Source organism: Macrobrachium rosenbergii, chromosome 17 (genome assembly GCF_040412425.1).
Source record: "Macrobrachium rosenbergii isolate ZJJX-2024 chromosome 17, ASM4041242v1, whole genome shotgun sequence".
NCBI lineage: Eukaryota > Metazoa > Arthropoda > Malacostraca > Decapoda > Palaemonidae > Macrobrachium > Macrobrachium rosenbergii.
In genome coordinates, this window is record NC_089757.1 from 30273265 (window position 1) to 30280764 (window position 7500).

At 39.0% G+C, this 7500-nt stretch overlaps 1 protein-coding gene across 2 annotated transcripts in view; it reads left to right on the forward strand.

Moving 5' to 3' along the window:
• Positions 1-7500, forward strand: part of LOC136847844 (homeobox protein abdominal-B-like) — a 601387-nt gene that overhangs the window by 170646 nt on the left and 423241 nt on the right. The gene's annotated exons all lie outside the window — the stretch shown is intronic.

Consider the following 7500-nt stretch of genomic DNA (forward strand, 5'->3'; position numbering starts at 1 on the left):
TCCTCCTCCTCCTCCTCCTCCTCCTCCTCCTTTTCCTCCTTCTCCTTCTTCCTGTCATTTCTCGGGGAATGACGAGTTTTTCCCTTTTCCGCCCACAAAATGGCGCCGGTGGTCTTTCTTTTACACCATAAATTTTGGAGAGGATGTCCATCTCTGAATCAACAAATGTCTGGGTTTTTGTGGGTGGGGATGTTTGGGGGTCGGGGGGATGTTAGCCTAAAGCCTAAATTATCCTATTTGTATGCCTGACCGAAACTGCGCCATCTTGCATCGTAGGCCTAAGCAGAAACTTCATTCGCATCGTTTAGGCCTATACTACATGGCGTTTTCAATTTCGTCTCCGTTTGCTTTTCATCTCCATTTCCTCGTCCCTGTATATTTATTATCCCCGCATTCTGTATATATAGTTGTTCAGAATAAGCGTAGCAGTTTTGCTCTCCTTAAGATGCTTTAAAGATTTTATCTTGTAAAAATTTGATTATTCAAAATTCTCTATTAAATTTTTCAGCATCGTCCTCAAACAATCTCCCTCTATCACATCATTTATCCTAGTAATTCTTTATAATTTAAAAAAAAGTATAAGAATTACAGGATTACCATAAATAAGCTCAATAGAGTGCCGTGAAGGCATGGTCAGGCACTCTGCTTTTTGTCTGGGTTGGCTAGCCGAGTCCACACGTCCAAACCAGGCCTCTTATTCCCTTTGACCCCTCAAGTCATCTTGTAAAAGATCTATATTCTCGTTGATTACGATACTTTTTCTATATAACAGCTTTTAACTCGCAATGGTTTGAGAATTCTCCGCTTAATAAAGAATTTGTGAGCGACAGAGCACAGATCTTGCACGAATAAGCTAAGGTCATATGTTGGGTCAGGTCACGATGATAGGTCAGGTATGTCGGTCGGGTTTTGGGTCATTTTGAGTCAAGTTTCAGGCAGTTTTCAACATGATTCTTGTAAGTTAAATGCATTGTATATTATGATTAAAATGAAATGCTCGAGACAAATATAGCTCCCGGTAAATAATTCTTGGATAGCAAAACTAGAATTTCAAGTTTTACCTCGAACTTTCGCATAATCACGCCTTCCTTCTCTTAAAATTTCCGTTATGTCGATATATTCTGTCCGCACTTTTTCTGTCCGCCCTCAGATCTTAAAAATTATTGAGGCTAGAGGACTGCAAATTCGTATGTTGATCATCCACCCTCCAATCATCAAACGCACCAAATTGCAGCCCTCTAGCCTCAGTAGTTTATATTTGATTTAAGGTTAAACTTATCCATAATCGTGCTTCTGGCACCGCTATAGGTACCAGCAACACAGGCCACCACCGGACCGTTGCTGATTTTCATGGGCCGCGGCTGAAAGTTTCATACAGCAATATACGATGTACAGACAACTCGACTGCGCCGAGGAAACTTCGGCGCATTTTTTACTTGTTTTATGTTAACGAAAACGTTCTTATTATTATTTGTTTTCTGATTTTGACGTTGTTATTGCATCACTTTTTACGTCTTGTTATTTACTTTGGTTCGCAGTTTATGTTACACATTCAGTTGCTGAGGTTCTGCCTTCTAAAAGTGATTAACATCTTTAAGCAAATGTTAAAACGAGAGTCTCTGGTTCTAACGATAAAGATTTTTCTATTCCCTCTGTCATCCACTTACTTATATCGTTTCCAGTCCTCAGTTATTCTCTTTTCAATTCATACCGACCACATTTCACTCACAGGTCAAGTGAGGAGGCGTAGGAGGAGGAGGAAGGAAAGAGGAGAGGGAAGAGAAAAAGAGGAGGAAAAGGAAGATGAGGAGGAGGAAGAAGGAAAGAGGAGAGGGAAGAGAAAAAGAGGAGGAGAAGAGGAAAAGAAAAAGGGGAGGAGGAGGAGGAGGGATTATTTCCCCTGCTGTAATGCAGCCACTCGTTAAATTACAAAAGCCGCCCTTTATGAGTTTCATGGTGGCGAATAAATTCTCATATGTGGAGCTGTGGTGGAAATTGCCTTTAATGAGACCTTCGGTTATTTCTTGCGCTGCTGCCGCGGTCCGCCGGTCGCTCGCTCTCGTTCATAGGGATGATGGTTTGTTTGTTTTAATTGTTTTTGACTTGTCTTTCGTCTCTGCTTTCCTTGTCCTGGGATTGTAATCCTTCCCTCTGGTCCTGTGCTTGAAGGATGTGTGATATTCTTTTAATTTCTTTTGCTGCTTTCTCGAAGGATAGTGATGATAGTGATGGTGAAAGTTTATTTGTTTTTTTAATTGTCTTCTGTATTTGCTTTAATTGTTTCTGGATTGTCTTTTGTATTTGCTTTAATTGTTTTTGGATTGTCTTTTGTATTTGCTTTAATTGCTTTTGGATTGTCTTTTATATTTGCTTTTATTGTTTCTGGACTGTCCTTTGTATTTGCTTTAATTGTTTTTGGATTGTCTTTTGTATTTGCTTTAATTGTTTCTGGATTGTCTTTTGTATTTGCTTTAATTGTTTCTGGATTGTCTTTTGTATTTGCTTTAATTGTTTTTGGGTTGTGTTTTGTATTTGCTTTAATTGTTTTTGGATTGCCCTTTGCATTTGCTTTAATTGTTTTGGATTGTCCTTTGTATTTGCTTTAATTGTTTTGGATTGTCCTTTGTATTTGCTTTAATTGTTTTTGGATTGTCTTTTGTATTTGCTTTAATTGTTTCTGGATTGTCTTTTGTATTTCTTTAATTGTTTTTGGATTGTCTTTTGTATTTGCTTTAATTGTTTCTGGATTGTCCTTTGTATTTGCTTTAATTGTTTTTGGATTGTCTTTTGTATTTGCTTTAATTGTTTCTGGATTGTCTTTTGTATTTCTTTAATTGTTTTTGGATTGTATTTTGTATTTTCTTTAATTGTTTTTGGATTGTCATTTGTACTTGCTTTAGTTGTTTTTGGATTGTCTTTTGTAGTTGCTTTCTTTCGTTTTCTGTGCTTGAAGGATCTTACGTGTAATATCCTGTTATCCTTCTTTCTTTCCTTTTGCTGCTTCCTCGAAGGATGATAGTGAAGGTGACGATGAAAGAGTTTCGCTTTCGTTGATTGTGGCTTGTCTTTTGTAGTTGTTTTCTTTGACCTGTGATTATTGCCCTTCGCTCATTTCTGTGCTTGAAGGATCTTCATTTCCTGCTGTCTTTCATTTTCCTGTGGTGATGGTCCTTTCCTCATTTTCTGTGCTTGAAGGTCTTCCATGGAATAACCCTCTCTCATTTTCCTATTTTCTTTCAAATGTGGTATTTAGTCATTTTCTGGGCATGAAAGTAAAGGACTGTAGAGTCCATCCCAAACCCTTTTGTTATTTTTATTAATTTATTTTTCTTTTACTTGCTGTTATGATCCTTTCCTCCTTTCGTAAGCTTGAAGTAGCTTACGTGCAATTTCCTTCTTTCCTTCTCTTGCTTACAAAAATGTTCAGTAATTTTCTGAGCTTCGAAGTGAAGTATTCAACAATCCCATTTTCCTACTTACTTTGAAAACTGCTATTTATTACTTTCTTAAGCTTGGAAGTAAAGGACCCAAAACCCACCCCTCTAAACCTTTTTTTATTTTTAGTTATTCATTTTTCCTTTTCTACCCTCGCATAGCGTGCATCCCAATTCGTCCTCTTCGAATATGGTTTGAATGCATTAGCTAATGGAGTCCAATGCTTCCCTCCCCCTCCCCCTCCCCCTCTCGCCCCCTCCTGTAACACCAAGGAGCTACAAAGATCGATGCCTCACACGGTATATAATGCATCTTAATATCGGAATACATGGAATACATTTCACTTGCCTCCATGCTCTTACATTGGACGAGTAAAACATACACACATAAATACACACATACATACATAAACATACATACACTCCTCAATACGTGAGGGATACATAACAAGCAGGATTGATTTCGTATAATCCGTTAGCAAGATTACTCCCGCAGGAGTATTTGTCGAAGCAGCGTTTCCTCCGTTGATATAAGTTTTTATAGTCTCATAAACAGGTGATATATTGAAGTTGGGGGGATGGGCAGGGGCCTGGGGAAAGGAGGATGGGTGGGAAGCGGTGGGGGAAGGGGTATGGTACCGTAGTTGAAGGTGGGGTGGGGGTAGGGTGAGGGAAGGGGTGTCGGTGGGTGGGTGGTTGTGAGTAGAAGAGAAGGCTTTTAAGGAGCAAGAGGAACGCTCAGAGTTCCGTGGCCAATGATGCCTCTGCCTCCTCCTCCTCCTCCTCCTCCTCATCTCTCTTCTCCCATCTCTCTTCATTGACGGGATGGGGAGTATCGGAGATGCGCTGGAAGCGGGAGAGAACGAGCAGCATCCACTGCTCGGTTTCCATTTTATATCTTCATCATTCTGAAGTCGAACATGAGATGGGGGAAAGGCAGCAGCTGGAGGAGGAGGAGGAGGAGGATGGGAGGGAGTGCACAGGGAATTGGAAGTTTTGGACTCCCAGTGTATATATGGATGTTTATTATATACACAATATATATATATATATATATATATATATATATATATATATATATATATATATATATATACATATATATTTATATGAACATAAAATATATATATATATATATATATATATATATATATATATATATATATATATATATATATACATACACATACATATATATAGGAGCTGCAGTTAACTCAGAGATGCGACTGCTCTTCCCATTCCCGTCTTCACCTTGGCTGCAACCCACCACAATGTACTGACTACTTCAAACTACATCATTCTCTGTGTAGGGTCAGACTGGTATATAATGGAAACAAGTTTCTAATATCAGATTCAGATTAATAGTAATCGTTCGTCATAGAGAGAGAGAGAGAGAGAGAGAGAGAGAGAGAGAGAGAGAGAGAGAGAGAGAGAGAGAGAGAGAGAGAGAATGGTATGGAAGAGGATATATTTCAACATTAAACCAAGATGTTGAAGCTTCTTTGATTATTACAGACATTTATAAAAATAATGAAAATAACAGCTCCTAACCTTTTTGAAAACTTGAGACCTCTGACCGAAAATCAAGGTCGTCTTGGTTGTGAATCCTGTTTTAGACGTACAAACGTCAAGGAAGAAAACAACCCACCGAATGAGAAGGATGAAGCACCAGAAACTGCATTTCCGGTTCGGTGTCATTTTCGGGATTGCAGCATTTTACGGGTCCAGGTGCGAGTTCACTTTCTGTGAATTTTAAGATTTTATAAACAGTAAGACTTATAATTTTGCTACAGTACAGTTCTTTACTATGCAAGAACTGGTTATTATTTTCTTTGAAAAGCTCCTATATTCCCTTACGTAACCCCATAACAGTGAATATAAAAAAACAGATGACTAATGTGATAGAGATCATTTTGACGTAACTCTTACAAAAATGTTATACTCCGTAGCTTTGCTCCTCCATTTTTATGTAGGTGATAAGATTCATGACCCTCTACTAAACATTTGAATGTTAATGTTATAAAATGGAGATGGCGACTGAAGTTTAGAGGAGAATTTTTGGGAGGGCGAGTTCGCTTATTCTTCTGAGTTCTTCATTGGAGGGGTGGATAGAGCTCTCGGCTAGCACGCTCTTGGCCCAGCGTTCGACTCTCCGACCGGCCAACGAAGAATTAGAGGAATTAATTTCTGGTGATAGAAATTCATTTCTCGTCATAATGTGGTTCGGATTCCACAATAAGCTGTAGGTCCCGTTGCTAGGTAACCAGTTGGTTCTTAGCCACGTAAAATAAATCTAATCGTTCGGGCCAGCCCTAGGAGAGCTGTTAATCAGCTCAGTGGTCCGGTTAAACTAAGATATACTTATTTCTGGCTTCTTCTATTGATATCATTCAGTGAATTTTGTTATCTTTTCTCTTTCAACTTAGATAAGTAACCATTTAGCTTCACGGATGCTTGCAAATGCAAGCAGGCAAACTGATCTGTCATCCATTATCTCCCTCCGTAATGGTAATCAGTGTAAATACCAAGTACCCATTATGCTTTTACACTGTCATTAAGATATTGTGCTGTTAATCGAGATGATTTTTCGTTTGTATCACTCGGTACTGTTGATCTGTGAAATACAAATAACAGCTCATTATCGGAATGCCTAATTGTAATACCAAAACTGTATGCTCCGTGTTTTGTTCCCTATTTTCAGTTAAAAAAATAAATTGCTAAAACAGAATGGAACAGCTTCATAGCTACGGAGACGCGTCAAAGATTTTTGGGGACCCTGGAGAATAAACCTGTTATTCTCATTAGGCAGAAATCTCCCGGAGGAAGTAGATAAAATAAAAAAAGAATCAGGACTCCCTCAATCTGAACGCTTCTACTCCCTTCCCCTCCCTTCCTCCCTCTATCTCTCCCCCACCCCCTCTCTAAAATAGAATCCAGGTAAGATCCACCTCCCTTCCTCCTTCTATCTCTCTCCCACCCTCCTTCCCCTCCCCTCTCTAAAATAGAATCCAGGTAACATCCAGACAGGTTTTCCAGAGTCGGACTCCAGGCTGAGCTTGGCAGGGGTCCGGAGGCCAGCTATGAGAAGAAGTCCCCCCTTATCGCTCTATCGAGACGACATGGGGCAAAATTTACATAGCATTTTAATCAAGATGGCCTCTGCGCGGGATATATAGACGAGAGAAACATGGAGGCGTCCGCTGGGCGATTCGACCAGAGATAAAAGGCCAGACGCTGAAAATGAGCAGAGACACGTATTTTCTTCTCTTCTTTTTAAAGATTATTTTCGTTTTGTTGTGTGTAAGAATTAGAGAAAAAAAAAACATTGTGGATGTTTTGAGTGGATTCTTTTCCCCATAGTGTATGTCAAGCTATCACAGCAAATTGTGCAATGGCCGAAATAAATGTTTTCTTCCTGAAATCTAATATCATTATTTACTTGGAACGTCTAGGATCTCCTGTGCATATTTTGCCTTCGATGCAATTTATGTAGCAGCATCACAAGGACGGTTTGTTATTTGTAAATTGTCACTTGCTTATAACTATTACTGTCTTCATTAGCTTAAATGAAACATCGTTATTTTCATTACAGGATAAACATTTGCCCATTCAAGACTCACTTGGATTTTTAATCCGTACTGTGTACTAATTAGTAGATTGTACTGGGTTTTCCTTGTTTTATATATTTTTCTGTTCCTTTCACTGTCGACCTTTTCTCTCACAGGGTCCCGCTGACTAACATCGTATTCAGATTATCTCTCTCCCTCTTACACACACACACACACTGACACATTCACTTAAACTATATCGGTACTAAAAATGGGATCATCTCGACGAGGTCATCCCAGACAAGGTCATTCATCTTCAGTCTTATGTTCCGATATTTTCCCTGTCTAATTTAACTTCCGCTTCAGTGGCTGACTTACAAAAAAATAATCTTTGACAAAGATTGTTAAATGACCTAAATTACATTGTGACTGCATCGTCACTTGAGACATGTTTGTTGGGTTAGATGTTTAGATTAAGCTGGCATATGCCAACACGGGCCGCTGCCTTAAGGCAGTAA